The sequence below is a fragment of the Tachypleus tridentatus genome, chromosome 13 (genome assembly GCF_004210375.1).
Source record: "Tachypleus tridentatus isolate NWPU-2018 chromosome 13, ASM421037v1, whole genome shotgun sequence".
In the NCBI taxonomy this organism is placed as follows: Eukaryota; Metazoa; Arthropoda; class Merostomata; order Xiphosura; family Limulidae; genus Tachypleus; species Tachypleus tridentatus.
In genome coordinates, this window is record NC_134837.1 from 148,784,318 (window position 1) to 148,806,110 (window position 21,793).

Below are 21,793 nucleotides of genomic sequence, written 5' to 3' on the forward strand. Positions count from 1 at the left end.
TTTATCATTATAGAAAATATTGTATTATAACATAATTTTCCTTTCATTTTCCTTTCCACAATCCCGAAAATCAAACAAATGTTTCTTTAGTTTTCCAAAAACTTATGTACTTTTGACCAATTTAACTTTGATTGAAATATGTATTCGTATTTCAAGTATTTGATAAACTACGTAAGTTTTTCTCATGCGGCTCCCTTCAAACTTATGCGGCCCGGCATGGCCAGGTGGGTAAAGCGCTCGACTCGCAATCCAAGGTACGCGAGGTTCGATCCCCATCACACCAAACATGCTCGCCCTTTCAGCCGTGAAAGCGGTATAATGTGACGGTCAATCTCACTATTCGTTGGTAAAAGAGTGGCCCAAGAGTTGGCGGTGGGTGGTGATGACTAGCTGCCTTCCCTCTTGTCTTACACTGCTAAATTAGGGACGGCTAGCGCAGATAGCCTTCATGTAGCTTTGCGCGAAATTCAAAAATCAAACAAACTTATGCAATTTGTTTTTTCTTAACTGCTGTCTATGTGTACACGTGTACAAACCAAGAAGTAAGAAATTCTTCTGCGATTTGTATATAATAAAAAAAAGACCTTTGAAGTTGCATTAACTTAAAATTGTTGGCCACAGACATAGGGAGTTCATTAGAAATTAATTTTGTATGTTGTTTGCTCTTCTGTTAGTTTATATTTATTTAGTTTCTGTAAAAAAAGATTAAGCTTCCTGTTTGCTATATTTTTTGGTCTAACTTCCGTATACGGAAAATTTAAGGAGTGAAATCTCTATTAATATGGAAAAAATTAAAATAAAGGATAAATCGCGTAGTATGAATAGTTGAGAAAAAAAAAACTGATCCAGTCTCTGGTTTTCTACAATCATTAAATTGTTTGAAACACAAAGCTGGACTGCACCTAAATTATAGGTTTTAACCCGTCTATGAACTATTAGCTCTAGCAAGACTCATAATTTTTAGCGAATAGTACAAAAGTTTATGACAGTGTAAGTTTTACTGACTAAATCTGCTTATAATGTCAAAGTAGACGGCGTTTCGGTCACCGCGTTAAGAAACGGCTTCAGCCCCAAGACCTTATCGTCGCTTTCTCCTATGAAGCAAATAAATGCAGTCTACAAAATTTCAAAGCCAGTAAATAGCGCAGGCTGAATTTTATAGTAAATTAACGTTTGTTTTGTTCTAAAGTAAGTGTATTATAGAAACCACTGCCTAAATAAATTATCAATATAGAATATATTTTCCTTATGTTATATTTCACACATAGGTCAATGGTGTTGTAAATTTTATGTGTTAAACTCATTTAATTAAATCCTGATTAACATATACATACTTTTATGCTATAAGCTTTCGTTCTTGATTGTGTGCGATAACATTAATTTTCGTCAGAAATAATCGTATAATCCTGATATATATTTTCATTTCGTCATAAAGAATCACTTTTTATATTGCAATAAATTTCATCTTTTATTCAAACATCCCATTTAAGAATGTGTGTGTGTGTTTTCTTATAGCAAAGTCAGATCGAACTGTCTGCTGAGTCCACCGAGTGGAGTCGAATCCCTGGTTTTAGCGTTGTAAATCTGTAGACTTACCGCTATACCAGCGGGGGGACACCCCCTGGTAAACAAGAAATAATCTTGCAATAACAAAACTCATAACACTTTTTAAGTCACTTGGTTTTTGAAACTATGAAAACATGGAAGTCTTTGTTTTGTTCACAATCTACATTCAGGAGCGTTTTCGAAAATTGATTTTAAGAAAATTTCCATTTTCAGGTTATCAGAAGCAAATCTCATGGACTTAACAAATTCATTTCATAAAGTACATTTTCGTCTTGAGGTGTTTTCTTCTTTTAAAACTATCAACGATAATCCTACCTCTTTCTTTTCGAGTTTTCTTCTTTTCAATTCTTGTGAGTTCGTTTTCGTCATGGTTAAAAAGTAGATGTTTAGGAACAATTGTTAAATTGTTGCCACAACCAACTGTTCTATTAAAAATGTACAACGATATCGATGAAAGTAGCACTTGTTTATTTCAACTTCTAATCTTCGTTGATTAGATCTTTCCAAGGCTTACTTATGATGAATGCAAAACCGACTGGAATTATTACTTCATTTATAAAAACTTGGTTGATTTGGATCAAAAACTGTTGGTGTAATGGTTTATGCAGGTTAGAAACTACTTTTATTATTATTCTTTTTATCTATACCAGGTATGCAGTACTCTATTTCCATGGTATATTTAATATCTAATAAAAAAATACGTTTATAATTTTTCTCGAGTTTAATACGTATATGCAAGTAAAGCAATATGGTACTGTTTATTCGCACAGGTCAATTCCTATGTGAATAGAGTTGTTGGCTTTTGTTTATTAACGATATATATTCTTAGTTTACATTTGTGTGTCTCTATCCTAATGGTTAGCATGTAGGAATGCAACTCGTAAAGTCCAAGGTTCAAAACGTGATATGGCTGAACACACTTCACATGTTTATCTGTATTATAAAAAGTGACAATAAATCCCGTTATTCGAAAAGAATTGGACTAATACATTTGGCGGTGGGTAAAGCTGGTGGCTCTCTATCTATTCAGTAGCCCAGAATTAGGCACTGCAATATCTGAAACTTGGTAGTTTCTAGCCTACTTGTACTTATGGTGTCTTTCGTGTTGAAAATTTCAATCCCGGCTTATGGTAAAACATATTCATAAGGTAGAAAGATAAATTACCAGATTTTGATATCTCGGTACCAGAGTGGTGACCTGTTATTGTAAAATTGTGAATCTTAACTCCAGGTTTGAATATCTCTTCAAAATTACACAACTTTAATGCCTTTTCTTTTTTTAATTTCCTTAAATTGTTTACAATTCTATAATTTATATATACATTTGTTTTTAATTTTATTTATGTATCCTGATATTGATACTTTTGGAGCACTTTATTTAGACAACTTTAGTAAAAAGAAACCAATGGAACACTTTTATCGTTTTTATCTTATTTGTGATACATTGATAGAAGATAAATATAAAATATGAATATTTAACAGTTTCGAGGACACTATTTATTATTTACACAAAGTGGTATACCTATATATATTTAATACATTCAGAATTTAGGAAGTGTGACCTTTCTTACGAGGCCTGTGTGTTTTATTGCCATCACTAGAAAAGGTAGTACGTTATATTAAAATCATATTGAAGCCTTAGCATGCCATTACGGTCCATGTTTTCATATTCAGTCATGCACGACCTGCATAAGGCTTCGTCGTAATATTGTCAGGTTCAAAGCACACCTTCTCCATCCTGCGGCTTTCCATAATCCCGATTATTGTACGAGTGCATTGGGATTCCAGCGTCAGATCGCACAGAAATCTGGCATGTCTTTAGAAGAAAATACCTGTTTTATTCTGATTGAGAAATGTGATGGTTGAACAGATATACGATTGAAGAAACTTCAGTGCATGTCACTTTTCTAGCTTTTCCATATAGATATCTTTCTTGATTATGTTACGTACTATTGCTTAAATTACGTGGAAGGCCTTTTTCACTAACCTTTGCGTTCATGGAGTCTCATCTATTAAAATACACCACACTTTGCTTACTACAGCTGAGATACGACTTGTTGCTTATCTCTTTCTGTAAATGCCTTGTGCCAAAGTTCATCGATATTCCCTTGTTTTACAATATCATTTAATAAGAAGAATATATCTTTCTTAAAAATAGTAAGTCCCCTATTTGAACACATCTTTTTTATCTGATTGTATCACCAGATTTCATCAAATCGAGCTCTTACATGTACTTCTTGAAAACTACAACTACCATTTTTTTTGGTAACATATCACTATATATTTCAAAATGTAGTTCTGATAAAAAAGTTTTGTCGCGATTTTATAACTGTTGTGGTTGGTACGTGACCTGTTGATTTGCATTAGAAGTAATCTTAATATAATATACTCACGAGGAAATAAAATATTTCATAAAACTTCTAATTTTTCTCTGAGATGTATATTCCTAAGGTATTTTTTATTACGTATCTGTAGGTGCATGATACCACGGAATCCCACAGTACCAATAACTTATGTATATGCATATTAAAGGTAATTGCCTCTTAAAATTGACTTCAGTCATTTGTGATCATCTGTTTTCTTCCACTGTTGTTGTATGTCTAGGAAACTTGATTTTGTTGCATTTTATCTCAGGTTAAATTTTTCATTTCTTGAATATTATAGGCTATTTAAGGTATTAGTTTCATTTTTTCATTTAGTTCCTATTTTCTAGAGTGTACACATTACACTATTCAGAATAATGGAGGTCAGAGTATTAAAATTATTAGTTTCCAGTATTTTAAAATTTGATTAGCAGTCTATGGTAAAAAATATATTTTATTTTACCATAATTCTTTAAAACGATAGCTGTTCCTAATTTTGTAGTATAAGGCAGCTAGTCATCACCACCCACCGCCAACACTTGGGCTACCCTTCTAACAATGAATAGTGGGATTGACTGTAACATTATAACGCCTCCACGGCTGAAAGAGCGAGCGTGTTTGGTGTGAGGGGGATTCGAAACCGCGACCCTCGGGTTACAAGTCGAACGCCTTAACGTACCTGGCCATGCCGGGCTTGGTGATTTTTTGTAATGAATTATTTTAATAAAACTAAACAAGAAAGAAATAAAGATTGATAATATAAAAACGTAAAATTAACCCTTATGTGAAACTTTATTTGATATAATATTATGTTTGTAACAGTCACTTTTCATTGTGTAGCACAATTCAAATGTACAATGAACTAAGCAAATGAGTTACGCTTGGAGGTAAAGATGATTTCAACTGTCATTAAAGGAGTCTAATATTTTATAAACTAAATACTATACATGCTAGGACATCGTGATATGAAGACATTTTTGTGGCTACATTCATAATCTTTCTAAGAATTTATCCAATAATATCTGTCAAAGTTAAAATTTAAATATATATCAAAACTTCTACTGTAAAATGTATATATATATATATATAAAAGAATAATAAAGGGAAAAAAATCAGGACATGAGATAAATATCCCAGTAATTCTACAGGCTAGATCCTCTCAGCTATCATTTTCTTTTAACATTTCAATCCGTATCTTTCCTCTGTAGGGCTCTAAATTTTGTAATGTATGGTAATCGGATTAAAATCGAACTGGAAGATACCATGGTTGCGGTTAGTCTTGTTCATTTTATCTTTGAAAAAAACCATAGTTATTTTCAATATTTTAATTTTCTAGAAAGGTGTGTTTTCTAACTAAAAATTACCGTGTAAATACATTCACCTGAACTTTTTGTTTTTATTTCTATTCGTATTTAAACACTACTTTTCAAGCCAAGAACAATAAAATAAATACGGAATAAGCCGGGAGAATGTTGTACATAAGAGGATTATAATAGTGGCTGTATCACCCATTTGGTTGCCTCAAGAAGGGGAAAAGGACTAATAACATTTAGGAGATGCAGCGAAAAACGTGATAAAGAAAGAGAGGTCGATAATCCAGTTTCTTTAATGAATAAGTCGTATTTAGTTTCTTACATCTCTCAGGTTAACAAGACAGTAGGAGAATAATAAAGACTAAAGCAATTTTAAAATAATTATAAACTAACGTTTTGTTAAGAAATAAGTTATAGTGTTTATTAGCGTATACGAATAGCCTATACATGGAGTGGATTTTGTATAGTTATCAATAAAACGTTATTAGGATTTTTAAACAATGTTTATCTTATATTTCCGAAAACAATAATAAAACAACAACAAAGAAATATTTGCATATCACCATTATGGAGTTATTGCTTGTAAATAAAATATTCTTCGAGTAAACGTAATAATAACAATATGTTTTTGTTTTCATTGTTCGAAAAACACATCTATAGACTATAAAAAGAGATTAGTTTAAATTTTTCCCCAAATTCGCCTATCCAGTATGAAACTTTTGAGAACTTTGGTCTTTGGTTAGAAGAAGGTCTGGTAAACTTACCATTTTTTTTTAAATAATATTAACTTTCTTCGTTTTACGCTATGGTTGATTTAAGTCGATTTTTTATTTTTTAGATAACGTTTCGATGAACTTGTTTCATATTGAAATTTATATTGACTTTCATTAAACATTGACTATGAAAGGTCAGTAGAAAGCTGACCGAAACGTTGTTATCAATGATTGTACTCCGAACAAATAAAGTCCGGAAGGAATCAGTTTAGAATTTACTTCGTTTTTAATAACTTTCGAATGTTAAGTTTAGATTTTGCTTCATAGAATCGAATTTCTATGTCATTATGCACAGTTTATTCATCTTTATGCAAGAATAGCATGCGACAAACGAGGAAAACTTTTATCCCAGGTAAGAAATACGCGAATATTTGAAATATGTGAACCTATATAAAATCAAACTTAAACTGTAATTTGGTATATTGTATTTAATAAAGTAAGTTTTAGATAGAAGGAAGTGTAATGTGACAAACATATAATTAGAATGCATTATTTATTCAGCAACTCAAATTTTAATTCTCTGTTGAAGTGCAATTAGTAAATGTCGTTATTATATAGAAAATGCAGAATAGTTACACCTGTTTTTTACTATATTGACCAAGAGTGATCAAATTTCATATTGTTATATACATAAATCTATATTTTATGTTCTATACTCCCAAGTTATATCAGTAACGTCATAGTTTCCTATGTAACGGATTTACCGTTGTACATTTATTTTAATGCCTACGCTTGTTTTTGTATAGTTTGTTTTTGCCTGTGACGTATATTGTTGGCTGCGTATTGCGCAAGTCCCACCTGTTCTCGGAATTTGTAGAAGGTTCTTGAAAGAAATAATCAACAATGTACTAGGTGTGTGTGTGTGTGTGTGTAATACTAATGATTTGCAGTACTGATGCCAAGTGAACTTTCAAGAAACTCGCGTCATTTGTATAAAAGCAACGCGCCACGACAAGAGATTATTATTCGTGTTATTATTATTGTTAAACTATAGTCAGTGTGCTATAGGCCTAGTAATCTATAATTGTGACTAACGTCTATTAGTCGTAAAACTACAGAATTGGACCAGGAACATTTATAGATTTTGAACACTACAAACCGTTCAACTTCAGAGAATTACCTCGGACGTTATTATTTCTACATGGAAATTAAATATCTTCCTCAGTAAGAAGTGAGCTTGTAATCAGTGTGATGCCAACCGAACCAGCTAGCTTAAGCGAGATGTGGCAATATCAACTCAGAATTAATGTTCTCGTCGTAGACTTGGATCGTCGATAAAATATTCAGTTCTAAACCGTATTGTCGGTAAGTTTATAAATCTGTTGTATATAAATCATTACTTATAATAACTCTTTGTAATAACCGTTATTACAAATTGTATTGTTTCTATGTTTATATATTAAAATATACTTGTGTTAAAAAAGAAAATTGCGTGTATCAGTCTTGTTGGCAAACACCGCAAATTTGATGCATATTAACAGTTAATTAACTACTAAATTATAATTTAAATTTTCGGTTATTTGAAATAGTAATATGTTAATATAAGTAACATAACAAATCTGAGAGTCGTCCGAAATAAATTATAACACGCAACACCCGTCATCCAAGTTTTGTGCCGTGTCAATTTGATCATTTGTATATAGAGGTACATTTTAAATTACCCGACAAAACAGAACACAAATCAGTATTTCGAGAATAATTCATTATCTGCCTTGGTAAATTTTAAACAAACTGCAACTCTCAACAAAATGTAAGACATAACACAACAACACAAACAAATAAACGTCTAGTAAATGAATTATTTATTCCACTTTCAAAAATCAACTTGTAAATTAAATTTACTTTCTTCTTAGTATTTAATGATATTAAAACACAGACAGACACGAGTCTCTTACGCAACATATTGACTTTATGTCCCTCGTTAATTACCTTACATAGTATACAATACTGCTCAGAAGTGTTACATACGAAACAAACTTTTAAGCTAATAAATGTATTTTGTGCAGCGGCAATAAATTGTGGCTTACAAATTTCATAGGTTCGATCTGCTCAGATAAAGATTTTGTGAAAGAAGCCTGAAAATCAAATAACTTTATCGTTCATAACGAATGAACGTGTTTTGATTAAACACCAAAAAACAAATCACTGTTATAATTTTTCTGGCCATTTTTATTACAGATATTTTATATCTAATTCACCAGCAACACTCTATAATTATTTACATTTTAAATAAATGGGTAGTTGCAATATTCAGGATGAAATATATTTTACGAATTGTATTTTGCAGTAACCAGATATAGTGCTAAAGTACATAGTTAACTGATAAAATAGATTTTGTTACTCGTATTATTATAATTGACTATGCAGGTATAAAGAGTAATTTTAATTTTTTGCTCATAGACAGTTTTACAAATATAATAAGCGATTATTCGTTCCTGTTTTCGAAGCTATTCTGTTGATCTGATTAGTGGTTCACGACCTGCCTCGTAACAACCGACCGTGCTACACCTTTGTAATTTAAAATTTCTATTTCATGAGTTAAAAGATTAAAAAAAAGTTTGAAAATACACTTCACATCAATACTGAAAAGAAAACATTCTGTTGCAAGTGTTAAGACAAAGTCTTTAAAATTAACGATAAGAAACGATGAAATATTTTTATTTTTACGTTACACAATACTGAGAAATGCAGTTACAGCGTGATGAAGTCTAAATGGTTTAAATTTAATCAAAACAAACAATATTACCTCTATTTCCCACGATTTATAGTTAAACGTTTGTATTGATTTTGTCAACCATGTACAAATCCCCATGTTAAACTTTCTTTTATTTCTCTATGGCTGCTAGTGACTCTCTACTTTGTGATGACTCTTTCCTAAGACATGCACCCGGTAACGGTCAATTGCAAACTCTCTCTTTGTTAACCTGAAGATGACCTACGAAGGTCGAAACGTTGTTCTCTACTTTATTGTAATAAAAGTTTTATTCCCCATTTCAGCAGTCTTGATATACACTTAGACTCTCTACTTTGTATAAAGAGATTCTATTGGCTAGCCTATTGGTTAGCGAGTTTCTATGATGAGTCTGATAGTTTATACTTCGCTTCTCGTGAACGCAAAAATGTGATTCGTAGTTTGAGAATGTGAGTGTGCTACAAAAGCCGTTAAAATCCCACTAATATGAAAACAAAAGTAGCCTGAGAAATGGAGGAGAATGCTCTTAACTAGCTGCTTTCACGTTAACCTGTTAGTTCAAAACTAGGGATATCTGTGACAAAACAGTACTTTTATAATAGCTTTGGACGAACGTTTTAAAGATTCGAACAAAGGCCTAAGACAACCATTTAAGATGATAAAGCACCTCTTTAATATGCTGAATTAAGGTGAGTTGACTATAACTCTTATCACTTTCTTTCTTTTTACTGAGATTTTAACTGTCTTCTAATACGTTTCAGGAGTCTTAGATTTAAGAAATTGTCATATTTTTAATTAGACAGAGATATATACAAGCCTTTAAAATTACTTGTGCACTACTGATGCATGCTCCCACTGGAGATCGTACTTTGGTCTGGTTCATTTGGGGTTATGTTTGCATAATTGACTGACTTTGTGGCTGAAGAAATGTATAATATTCTAGCATTAAAGTGTATGTAATCATATCAAAGTAACAATATTTTATAATAATGCATCCAGGTTACTACTTCTTTGCACGGGGAGTATTTCATCTTATAAACCAAATGATATAGCTACTTACGTACTGACGCGTGATGCGGTCAGTTCGTTGAGAATTCGCTACCACCCCAACTGTTACAAGCTATTTTTCTTTACTCGAGTTTATTTATGGGTAGAAATTTATCATGGCATTCTTGGACATTGGCAACATTGGCTACGTCACTGTTATCCATGTATTTGAAAAATGAAACAAGTTGCAATTAACAAAGAAATTTTACCCAATTTTTTCATTTAACCCGCAAACATATGTGATTTTTCTATATTAATCTGTATTTAAAATTAATTTGAAATTTTGTTAGGGATTATTTTCTTCTGCTTGTAACCAAGCATGTAAGATATAAAATGTATTTCTACATTCATATTCATCAAACAGAACTCTATTTTGCTTATTATAAGGAAATAATTATTTTAATTTCAGCTAATAAAAAAGAAAAGAGAGACAACCTTCCAAAATTGTGCACGAAATCGCGTTACGTCGAAATGTGAAGAAAATTAAGAAATACTTGTAGCTTGAGAAGTGTGATACAGTTCTTTCAATGGTGCTTCGATCAGCTCTCACGTTATTTATTGCTTTACAAACAGCCAAACTTAAAATAACTAACCTTTTCCTGAACTAATAGAAAAATCAAACATTTAACTATCGCATACTTTTTAAAAAAATATATGAGACGTATGTCTTTAGTTGCACTGCTTCCTTAACAAAAACAACTAAATTTTGGTAATATAACACTAACCGTCCGTGTGGCCTAATTAACACTACATCAAAATAAGTTATTTTTATTGTAAATTGTTATTTTTCGTAGTGCATTTAAACTCTATAAATATCTTAATTATTTCACTAAATGTACATTGTATTAATTTCATGGATATTAATTGAACACGGTATAATTCTTTTTCTTTATTAATTCGTAAATTACAAGAAAAAATCAAATTGAGAACATAAATATTATTACTTGTTTTATATTGCAGTTGTGTTACTCTGTTGATTATGTTTTTGTTTTGTTTTTTAGAGTTACATTATTTAGAAAATGTAACAGGTAATGAATAACGTAAACTGAATTACAAAAGCTACCACTGTCTTGAAATTATTGGTCTAAATAAAAATAGAAATTTAGATCACTTATATGACAAAATATTATAATGTAATAAAGTTTACCACAAATAATTGAAATGAAAATAACTTTCCGCATGATATTGGAGCTAATATATCTGTATATGCATACATATAGTACATGATATAAATCTTATTTTGTCACTGAGTTTAAACTTAAAATCATAGTTCTATGTTAATTGTTTTATGTAGAAATTAAATAAAATAATAGTTTGAACATGAAATTTCGAATTTCCTATAGTTACTTTCATTCCATAAAGTAGATTATGGTTATATATGGTTCAGACTGTTGTATTCCGATCGATGGTAATGGTTGTTTCAGATGCGAAGAGGAAACGTTGGAGTAGTTCTAAGAAACCCGCAACTTTCGTAAAAATGTATTAATACTCATTTGTTTCTCAATAAAAAAATCAAGATCATCTCCATCTTTTAAATAACTAAGGCATAAAAGACGAAAGTTCTTGTTTTATTTATAAAGCTAGAAACATCCCAGTTTCTTTTGTATAATCCCAGGAAATTATTTATTGGATCAAATGGAAGATGAAAAGCGAGTGCAAAACCCAGAAGCTCTTTGTTTCGAATTATTGGAAAATTGAAAGTGAAACCTTTTTTTCAGTTGTTTTTTTTTCCAAGACTTATTCATCATCAATTTAACTAACAATCTATCTTTGACATTTTCTTCTTCCTTCCACATTGCTTGGCGCTTTTAGGTCCAACACTATTTCAAGCAAAGCAGTGTTTATCATTAATCACGTGACATTGTTTCCATCAAAGTAACATTACTCTTGTACGTAAGTCACGTGATATCCTGTGAAAGAAAGAACTGTCATATCGCCTTCAAAGTACAACCATTATGTCTCAGTCTTAAATATTAGGAAGTAAATTAGTCATGTTATATGAAGAATGAGAGTAATGTAAAACATTATAAATACAGTGCTTTATCAAAATTGAAAATTCGTTTCTAGTGCTCTTCTTACTTTATTAAGATTTTAATAAATATTTGACCATTGCACATGTTATACATAGTAATTCTCGGATATTTTAGCATAATGTTTTTTTGTAAATGTCTCTCCTAGATATGCTACCTAATCATCTAACTCAAATAAATAAGGCCGTAATGTGGGCTATTTTTTCAAACATAAATCAAACAGAAATGACGTTTTGTAGTAGTTGGACTGAAGTTTGAAATAACGCACGGGTAGCTCTCACTTCACGAAACAGCAAAAATGGTAACAGTTGACTGGATAAAATTTGGTATTCAAAATATTTATCCCGTTTAGTGGCAGATAAAAAGTTTTAAAACGTCTTTAAATATTTACTGAAAGATATTTCTTATGTAGAGTAAAGGAGTCGTGTGAAATGGTCTTATTCTGAAACTTACGTTCAGAACTAGACTATTTACGATACTGTGATATATTATTAACTTCTGATCAGAGCAAGCTATCTACATGGAGCAGTTTGCTACCACAAAATCTACACTTAAGAGCTGATTTATCACAATCATTTGTTGTTGGTTTTATATGGTATAATTAAATTAGCTAACAACGTTCTAAGTGACGAGCAACTAAATGTCAGAATAGAGTTCACATTCACAACTGTACTTTATGATTTGTATATATATTGTGCAAGTGACATTTTTATTGTGAAATAATCTTATTCTTTAATCTATTATTAATAGTATTTCTATTTCAAGATTCGGAAAACTTACACCAACTGTAACATCTAGTCACAAGAGTTTCTTCAAAGTTGTGCACTTTTAAAAGGCTTTGTAAACACTGGAAAATAAAAAAAACAGTAGGTAAATATAAAAACATTTTATATTTATAACACTCTAAACGAGGCGAGTGCTTTTGTGTTAGAATTTGTCAAAAGTGTTAAAACATTGCTCCGCAGGCATATTTTAGACATAAGAGACAGATCGAAGAACAGCATGAATCGAAAGTACAACACCAGATTAGTTTTAAAACGATTCATTAATCAAAATATAAATGTAATAATTTGATATTTCGTACTAAAAAAAAATTTGTTTACTGTTGGCCTGGTAATTATACTTGCTTTTTTACAGCTTTGAGATCATTGTAAGCGATGGTCAATCCCATTATTTGTCGGTACAGAGTAGCACATAGTGTTTACTAGCTATCTTCCCTCTAGCTTACTACTTAAAGATTAGGAATGGCTACTGCAGATAGCCCTCTGATAGCTTTGTAGTAAATTCAACAAACAAATAAAATATTTACTGTTGAGGCCCTCCAGCACGGTGAAGCTCTAAATTAACAATTCAGTTCGACTATAGTTTCATCTGATTTCTTCCAAGTTAAATCTTTTTTTGAGGGTTTGAACAAATCAAAAGAAACAAAAACTAAATTTCAAATGAAACTGAATTCAAGTAGAAACACTGTTTATTTAACTGTATTAATGATTGGCTAGTAATAAAAGTTATGTTTACGGCTTTCTTTAAAAAACCTCCAGTGGCTTAGTGGTAAGTCGGTATGCTCATAATATTAAAAGCCTAGTATCAAAATACCTGTGGTGAATACAGTAAAAGTAGCCCACCGTGTAGGTTTATGCTTAACAAACAATAGAACCAAAGCACTCTTCATTTTCTTTAGTATTAGTATTGTAACTTAAAATACTTAAGCATATATCGAAGGACGTGTGCGTGTATGTATGTATATATATATATAAGCTGACTAAACAGTTAAGAACGTTTTTAACCTATGGATCAATCACCCAGAAAGAACACTTCAAATTCTGAGTCGACTTTCCTGTAAAAACTTTTTTTATTATTTTTTCAGCATCGCGCCTGTCTTTTTAGGTATGATTATTAATTTTAATATTACAAATAAGGCTTTTCTATGTTAAATAATCATAACGGATCATTTCACTTCATTCTAAAAGCACTATCTTAGAAAAAATAATTAATTTTAGAGAACTGCTTGTGAAATGTCATATAACTCTAGTGTAGTATCGGTAAATATGTTTTTTTTACAGCTGGCACGTAAACATATTAATGTGAAATCAATGCTTTTCTGTGTTTATCACTTCTTGATATTATGATCAGATGTATGTGATGTTGTTAAAGTCAGTTCCATTTTAAAAAAACTGATAATCATCCTCTGATACTTCTATATGATTAATGAACTAGCTGCAAATAAAACTACCGTAGAAAAGCACATTTCATAGATGCCATCCTCAAAGCTGAAAAATCACTTAAAAACGTTGTTCTGTGGAGAGCAGAAAATAAACACGTTATTACACGGACTACTGATACGTTTATTCTTGCTTTATAATAATAAGAAATATTTTATTGCATTCATTCACCAGGAAAAGAAATAAAATTTGTTTTCAAATATCATTCGATAAAACGTTATATTGTTATTTTTAGGATTATTTGTCACTACTTTACAATTTTTTGTTCATCATTTTTTCTTTTCGTTTGGTACAAAATGTCATCTATTCGAGTACGTTTAGTTTCATTATAGCTATTAGAACGGTTTGATTTGGTTTTTGTCAAGCACAAAGCTACAAATTGGGTTACTTGTGCTTTGCCGCGACGATTATCGAAACCAGAGTTTTAGCGTCATAAGTCTAGAAACTCACTGCTGAACTACTGGGAAAGTATAGAAACTTACTGCTGACCTACTGGGGTCTCTATGAGTGTGACCTTCTCAACTGTGTTGTTCTTAATATGAAATTTAGGTTGTCGTTTTCGTTTGTGATAATCTTAGTGCAAACCAACACGAGGGCTATCTGCGCATAACCCGTACCTACTCCCAACTTTTGAACTGTTCTTGTCTGATCAAATAGGAAGAATTAGTAAAAATCCGGTGCGCGACCTTGCAGTAAAGGGACTTGAACATGAGATTGTTGGACTCGCAGTCAGGGAATGCTGTTCATTAGGGTAACACTAAATCGTTTGAGGGTTAAGAATTTTTAGCCATGTAGTTTATATATGGTGGAAAGATGATTTAAAAATATAGATATTACTTATCAAGGAGTTTTAAAACAAAACAAACATCTCGTACGATAAGATAATACAAAAGTGAGAAAAAAGGAATAGCAAAAAACTCTAACGTTCATCAACATAGATAAAACCTCTCATCACATTTGAGCATCCATACAATTTCACAAATTAATAATAATTAGTAATTAATTAATTAATTAGTAATAGCACCCATTTATAAAACAATAAAGTCAAACAAAAAAAAAGAAATCGATTTCTAAAACTCAGGTGTTTTAAAACTTGCTCTTTAATTTTTAATCTACGTTAATTTGTTTATTATTTGTATTTGTTATTATATTAAAAGTTGCATCACTTTTTTGTCTTGATATATTTTTCATATATTTTCTGTGTATCAAATAAAGTTGAGACTGATCTACTGATATCTTCAGCAGAGGTTAAGTGTATATGATGCTTCAGCAGAGGTTAAGTATAGGTAGCTTAATGAGCGCTGCCAGTTGGAAATGTTCGCATGCCTTTAGAAGTATGGAAGATGTTCAATTAATATAAAATAATTATGGGACTGGTGTAAATTATCACTACATTATAGTCGTACGTAATCTTAATTTCTACTGTAGTAGCTAGTTACTAGTTTTAAATTTGAATGATTTATCTGCATGTACTTCTATATTCAAACGTTTATATATTTTTAATCGCACCGTAGTTGTGTTATTATCTTAAAACTTACGCTATTCAAGTTTCAAGAAACTAATGGTCCTAGTATATTTTAGAAGTGTTAAACATCAACCATGTTATAATAAATCAGCTAAGTCATACAATTAAGTCTACAGTCAAACACTGAAATTCATTGGACAACGGTCTAATTCATTTGTTTGAAACAATAGCAGTTTTCTCGAAACAAGTGAAAAGTGAATTTAGTTTACTAGATTTTCTACAGTAAGTCAATATGAGTAGATTTATCAAAACTATTGTTAATAAATTGGAGAACGATTTATTTTATGTAATTCGCAAGTGTTTCCGCATTCGTCTTAAACTTGGTAATTTATTCAAATGTATCTTTCATTCCACAGATTCCGTTTATATGTTAGCATGTTGTGATTTTTACATTCATTTTGTTCTTCTGTAATCTAATGTTGACGACTTGCTTTGTCTAATACTATTGTTTCTATTTGTTTGCTAATATTTCTTGCTTAACATCTTTACATAAAATACACTTTGTTTTGAAATTTCCTTAATGTCGGGATACTGATAAAGCATATCATAAACTAAAGTATTTCATCTTGCGATTATTCAGTCGCTTTAAATGTACAACATTAAGGTATATGTTACATCGCAATGTGTATTCTAAACAGAAAAAATATATTTTGTTTCGTGTAAAAAAGGCAGTTACAGTGACAAAGATGTTATATGATATGTTAGTCCCTATATCTACATGTCTAGTAGGGTGAGAAATGAGATAACTCCATTAATGATATAAGAGTAAATCAGATGAAGGAACACATATAAACGAACAGGTTATTCTATAAATTAAAAAAAATAAATTAGCATTGTAAATGTGAGCGATCGTACATCGTAGTATCAAAACTTCACACCCCAAGCTACACGTTTCTTGAAAAGTTCATCTGAAATTTTTCAAACGTGCTTTCATGGAATTAGAAGGCAACAGCAGAAAGATTAACAGAAGAGCATAAACATCGTTTTACCACGTATGTTTGTATGTTTGTTTGTTTGAATTTCGCACAAAGCTACACGAGGTCTATCTGCACTAGCCGTCCCTAATTAAGCAGTGTGAAACTAGAGAAATAGCAGCTAGTCATCACCACCCACGGACAACTCTTAGGTTGCACTTTTACGAACGAACAGCAGGATTGATCGTTACATAATAACTCTCCCACAGCTGAAAGGATGAGTATGTTTTATGAGACGGTAAATCGATCCCGCGACCCTCAGATTGTGAGTCCAACACTTTAACCATTTGACGATGCTGGGCCACTGATTTTTCACAGGCCATTGCACTTTAACTTATTTGTAAACATAAAATTAATTTGGAAAAATGTCTGTCGTTCTGTATCTCTACATACTCGTATAATAATTACTAAGTTAGGCTAAGAATAAAAAATATTAGTTACAAACGTATTAGTAAGATACCTTTTGCTACAAAAAGGGTATTTGAATGTTATGGAAACTGTTTTACTCGACCTTACATAAAAATGCTAACATATGCCGTTGCTACCTGGTATAAATAATTTTCCTTCCCTTTGCCTATTCAAAGAGATGGTATCGAAATTTCCACTAAAGATTATTCACGTGTAAATAAGTCTGATAGAGAGACTTTTCGCGCAAAAGATTTACACGCTCATCTACCGATCTCCGTATAACCTATACGCACCATTAAACAGAATGCGGAGAATTTTATCAAGTGCTTTGATAGATGTATATAAAGTAAAACAGAGACACCTATTTTGGTCTCTACACTCTGCGTTTACAGAGGTGTTGGCTCGAAATAATGACAGGAACAGTGTTTGTTATTCAACATTGCTTTACAATTTACTTTGCGCAACCGGTAAAGTAATACCACGGTTTTATTAAAATCGTATAGATATGCAAATATAAATCTTAATTCAGAAGCATCAGAAATATTTACATGTCTTTGTTAAATGCTAATGTTGATATATAACACTGAAGTAATATGGGACGATCCTATGAGCACGGGTTTTGTGTATTTCCTAAGTAGCAGGTGACAATCACTGAAGAATAGACATATTGAATTTATAATTCTGTTGGATGCTTACACTTCAATGAAACTTTACAGCTGTTTCGTTCAGAAGCCTTATTAAAGATTTGGTTAAACGCGATGATTTTCTTAGCACGTTGTTTATTTGTTTGTATTAAAATAAAGCCGTAATGGGCTAGCTTCTGTGTACATTGTGGGGAATCGAACCCCGGTTTTTAGCGTTGTAGGTCTGTAGACTTCCCGCTGTTCCACCAGGAAACATTATTAATACGAATAAGATAAACTTTCATCTTTTATATAGAGTACATTTTTTATGTACTCAATAACAAAAATAAAGTGTTTAGCATTTCAAATCTTAACTGGTTGTCACGTTTGAATTTTCGTCAGTTATGTGTACCTTTACAACGATTACTCCCTGTTACATAACCCATTAACCGAAAAAACACATTATTAAGAAATAAAATGACCCCTAGTAAAAAACGATTAACGGTGTTCTCCCTGTGCATCTAAAGATTGCAAAATCCTCTGTCGTCATGAAAGCCGTTTTTTGTTTGTTCGTGTAGAGTTAGACGAGTAACGTTGTCCCTAATTTGTAAGGTTAAAGAAAAGGCAGCTAGTCATCACCACCCACCGCCAACTCTTGGGCTATCCTTTTAACGACGAATAATGGGACTACCCAACACATTATAGCACTCCCACGGTTGAAAGGGCAAATATGTTTGGTGTTACAGGGATTCGAACCCGCGACCCTCAGGTTACGAGTCGAGCATTCTAATTACCTAGCCATACCGGTCCAATTTGTTTTTGAAAAAGCATCAAATGGTAATATCTTAGGGTGGAATTTTAAGAAATTTCAAAAACAGAATATATTGTGTGAAAATCCCTTTCAGTTAGCAATTGCTCCAAAATAAAATTAAAACTATACAACATATAAATTTATATTTTAAATTTTAATCAAATACATGGAGACAAATGGATACATAAAACTGATCGCTTATGGGAATGATATGTAATAATCCTTTTTAACTCGACACATTCTTACCCCCCTCTTGGTGAGGGGACCTTTCAGAGAAGGTTTTGTTCTTTCAGTTTACCTACTCAGGGATCTAAACATCCACCAACGTTGTTGCTGGGTGTGGCGACTCGTGCAAAAAAGGAGAGGATCCTGGTGGTTGAGGGGTCCAACCATAACACACCACTTTGGTATTGAATTCCTGGAAATGGGTGGCCCCTTAGGGTCAATCGGCTGGTCCACTTGGGCTAGGGTCAACCAAGTACCAGTGTTGAGTGTTCTCAACAGATGTAGTGGACATTGTATTTGATACTGGTGTTTGGGTATAGTGCTCATGAAACGATGGCGTTGCTGCAGTGTCCTTGTTTGACATTGTAATGCGTCCCCTCGTAGGGCTCCATGGTGGGTGGGGTCAGTGAGTACCGAAACATTTTTTCTTTACTATGAATTCCCCAGTAAAAACGTAAATAAAATAGTTAAAAACAGTCCATAGGTAAACTTCCACGTGTCGAAGATTCTGAGCAGCAATCCTCACCATCTGTACCACTTGTTGTACCTAATTTTCTTATATTGCATTCACTTTCAGACAAACCTTTAGTGCAAATGTCTCCCTTTTTCATTCAGAAGGGACTAGAGGGACTTTGCTGACTCTCCAAAGTCAGTAAAGAAGCTTCGATCTGGTGACATATTGGTGGAAATATCCACATTTCAATATAGTGAACTCCTCATGCTTTCATAGGCAATCGGGAATATACCTATTGAGGTTGTACCTCATGCTACTTTGAATTCATCACGAGTTATTGTTGAGAGGGATTTGAAGAACATCCCAGAGTCGGAGATTCTCGTTGGTTTCTCCACTCAAGGAGTTTCTCCGCTTGCAAAGATATAATTATGATGTCGACCAATGTCCTCATTTTAACATTTACATCACCACGTCCACCTGCCACCATCAAGGCAGATTATCTTAATTGCAAAGTACTGCCATATATTTCAAATCCTCTCAGATGTTTCTAATGTCAGTGGTTTGGTCACTCGAAGACATTATGTCGTGGTTCCTTGACGTGTGCTCGTTGCAGTGGCAAGGATCACGATACCTATGATTGTGACACAGACTCTCATTGCGTTGATTGTAACGGCTCTCATCCATCCCACTTTCGTTCTTGTCCTAAGTGGTTGGAAGAAAAAGAGGTGTAATATTTTAAAACGATTCAAAAAACTACTTACCCTGAGGCTCAAAAGTTACTGTCCACCATTTCATCTCGGACTATGCTGCTGCACTTAATTCTACTACTACAGTAGGAGTACAGACGAATCTCTTCATGTCTCCGAAATAATCATTCTCAAACAATATAAAAAGTATTTTGACCTCCATGGTTAAAAAAAATGTTGAATCAATGTCAACACTCATCTCTGCCCCTAATATTCATTCCAGCAAACCACAAAATCCTTTTCCTTTGGTTCCGGGTACGGGCTTTTCCTCGGGTACATCTTCTTCTCCCGCCCAAAGATACAAAACGATCATTCATTCACGTCCTCAGTTGTTGGAATCCTCTTCCAAGGAGAGAGACTTGCCCAATCGGCCCAGGGCAGAATCCATGGAGTTCGATAGACCTCCCTCAAATAAAGAAAAAAGACGTAGTTGAAAACAGAAGGGTTCTCCACCCAATTCGCCTACACATAAATAAAAATGGCCACTTTGATACAATGGAACTGTCGAGGTTTAAGTTCTAATCTGGATTACATCAAAGCACTGATAGACTTTAATGGACATAATCCCCTTTGGGGAGATACTTATATTGAAGGGAGGGGTCACTCCATAGAGTGTATGCTCTCAGATCACGACCTTTCTCTTTTCAGTACTAATTCTTATATTTATTTTAATTAAGCCAGTTAGTCCTTCACTGCTATTGATCTCTCAGTTTGCTCTCCTTCTCTATTCTCCCACTTTTCATGGAAGGTTGACAGTAACCCACGAGGCAAGGTCATTTTCCTCTCATTCTGAGAGAGACTGGCCGTGGTCTATACCACCCGACCCGCGTGCCCCGGTGGAAACTGGATCAGGCAAACTAGCCCTCTTTCACTGCTCTCGAAGAACTTTATCTTGCAATAGTCTGTAAGCCATCAATAGATGATTGTGTGGCAGAAGTAGCTGACTGTATTATACAAGCAGCTGCTCAATGTGTTCCTAAAACCTCGACACGTTTTCCACTATATCCTCGTTCATGGTGAAATCCTTCCTGCCACACGGCACAGAAGGCTCAAAAACGGGCCTGGGATACTTTCCGTAGATATCCCACACTCTCTAACTGCATCGCTTTCCAGTGGGCCCGTGTACATGCTTGGTGTGTAAGACGTCAAAGCCAGAAGGAATCTTGGATTAAGTTAACAACTGGCATATCTTCTACCACTACTTCCAAAGTTATATGGGACAAGATTTGAAAGGTCAGTGGGCAATATAATTGTATCCCCCTCTCGATCTTGCTCTCTGATGGCCAGGAAGTAGCTGATACCCAGAGCATCGCCGATGCTCTAGGTGAAAGCTTTTGACAGATATTTAACACTACTGCTTCTTATTTCACCTTCTTAGCCATCAAGACTCGAGCAGAGCAATTATCTCTTTCCTTTCGAGCTGATTGTTGAACCTGTTGATGTACACTATAAAATGCTGCGCCATCTCCTGCTTCTCTTTCTATTCATTCTTCTTATTGTTTTTAACCGGATTTGGCAGGGGAATGTTTTCCTGATGCTTGGTGCCAGGCTATTGTCCTACCTTTCTCTAAGCCTGGGAAGGATCCCAAGATTCCTTCAAACTACCGTCCAAGTGCTTTGATGAGCTGTCTCTGTTAGACCTTAGAGAAGATGGTTAATGCTCGTATTGTTTGGTTCCTCGAATCAAACAACCTCCTCTCTTTTCCACCTAGTGTGGGTTCCAACGACATGGACCACCTGATTCGACTTGAAACATCAGTCAGAGAAGCCTTTCTCAAACGGCAATATCTTGTATCGATATTCTTTGACATTGAGAAGGCTTACGATACCACATGAAGGTATGGCATTTTGCAGACCTCCATATATATGGGTTACGTGGCCATTTGACCATTTTTATTGAAAACTTTTTAACGGACAGAAGATTCCAAGTCCGTGTGGGTTCGACTCAGGGCTGTGAACATTCTGAGTGTCACACTTTTCAGTATAAAAATTAGTGTCATCACTGAACAACTCCCTCTCAC

At 33.1% G+C, this 21,793-nt stretch overlaps 1 protein-coding gene across 6 annotated transcripts in view; it reads left to right on the forward strand.

Annotated features, from left to right (window-relative positions):
* Positions 1–21,793, forward strand: part of LOC143238814 (uncharacterized) — a 73,832-nt gene that overhangs the window by 16,922 nt on the left and 35,117 nt on the right. For 2 of the 6 annotated variants that reach the window (XR_013020775.1, XM_076479366.1), the window contains exon 2: positions 6,762–7,320. The exons of 2 other annotated variants lie outside the window; for them this stretch is intronic. The gene's annotated coding sequence lies outside the window, so the exon portion shown is untranslated. Of the gene's footprint in view, positions 1–6,761; positions 7,321–9,043; positions 9,397–21,793 lie in introns of those variants that run through there. 2 more of the 6 variants (XM_076479367.1, XM_076479369.1) reach the window with 2 other exon arrangements.